The following is a 1,520-nucleotide window of genomic DNA, read 5'->3' as shown; positions in this document are numbered from 1 at the left end:
GTAGTTGTTTAATATAATCCTTATCACAAATGAATGTAACGTAATTGACATTTACTTTTTAAAATCAAATAAAGGGCGGTAATTGTAAGCCACATACAGACTCTCAATAACGATCAAATTAATGCTTTCAGCTAAAACGAGTGTACATCTCATCTATGGGTTCTATAATATGTGCATTTGACACATTCTTTAAGTGAATTACCAGACTACTGATCATATACTATTTGGCTTGAGACAAAATATGTTTTGCAGCTACTGTCAGATCATTCGTGAAGCTGATGATCTGACAGTAGCTGCAAAACATATTTTGCATAACTACTGTTTTAATGGCAATGCCAGCAAATAAAATAGCAATCCTCCAGTCTATATTTTGTGTTTTACTTAATCAATTAGTGGTAGTGTGCTATGAAAAGCAAGATTTTGCTCTTTTATTGAAAAGAAAAGGGAAATAAGTGCTAAGTTTTGCTGATGTTTCTCGGTTAACAGTTACTGATGTGTCGTGCCGCAACGCTGGGATCAAGATGAATCTGTCAGTCGTCCCATCTGCACACTCTGTGACTGGAAACTGTTGCATTTGTTTTTCAGAGGAGGGGGGGCGTGCAGCGGCGTAACTGGTTTGGTCTCTGGCGAGATTCCTGAGCTTCGGTTTCCTTCAGTGCAGAGTTTGAATGTTCTCCCTGTCCATGTGTGATTTGCTATGGGTACTCAGGTTTCCTTTCCACGGTACATAAACCTGCCTCTTTCTCTCGAATGTTTTGTCCTGTGGTGGACTGGCATCCTGCCCAGGATGTGACACCCCCCCCCCCCCACCCAAAATCGCCTGGAGCCAGCTGGGAGGAGCTCCAGTTCCCTGTGAACCTCAGCTGGAGGAAGCTGTATGGACGTTGGATGGATGAATGGACAGAAAGGCGAGGAGGCTGGGTACAGAAGGTGGCTCCAAAAAGGACCCGGACCAAGTGTTTTTTTTATTTATTTTTTATTTAATTGTGAGAGTTTGCTGCAGTTCTACTGTGACGGTTCACCGTGTCTTTTCGTTCTCTCGTGGTAAATTCAACACATTGAAATGCTGGAAAATATTTGCTATGCAAAATATCAACCAGAATTACAATTTAAATATTAATTGTAAGTATAGAAGAGCAATTAAGTAAAAATTTGTGGATTGAGTTATGAAGGGCTCTATTCTCAAGTTTGCAACATTCTTTCATTTGGTGGATGTGAATCTGTTGCATTGCAAGCATTAAAAACACGAGTGCAAATTGTTGTTTTTACATTCGTCGGTTATTTTTGTTATTATTTTAGAAGCAATTACATGAACACAGCGAAGCACTTTATCTCCTACACAACTGACACTTCTGAAGCATGCATTATTATATTGTGACCATAAAAAGAATAAGTAAAAGCTGAAAGATGAGAATGGTGAGAATGGAGTGATTTAGTGAGGAGTGGTGATGCTTCTCCGTCTTTATGAGACGAGTTTTACGGCAGGAGAGAAGAAGTGGCTGGGGTTATGACCGGAGTGG

Source organism: Blennius ocellaris, assembly GCF_963422515.1.
Source record: "Blennius ocellaris genome assembly, chromosome: 1".
In the NCBI taxonomy this organism is placed as follows: Eukaryota; Metazoa; Chordata; class Actinopteri; order Blenniiformes; family Blenniidae; genus Blennius; species Blennius ocellaris.
This window is presented reverse-complemented; position numbering follows the sequence as displayed.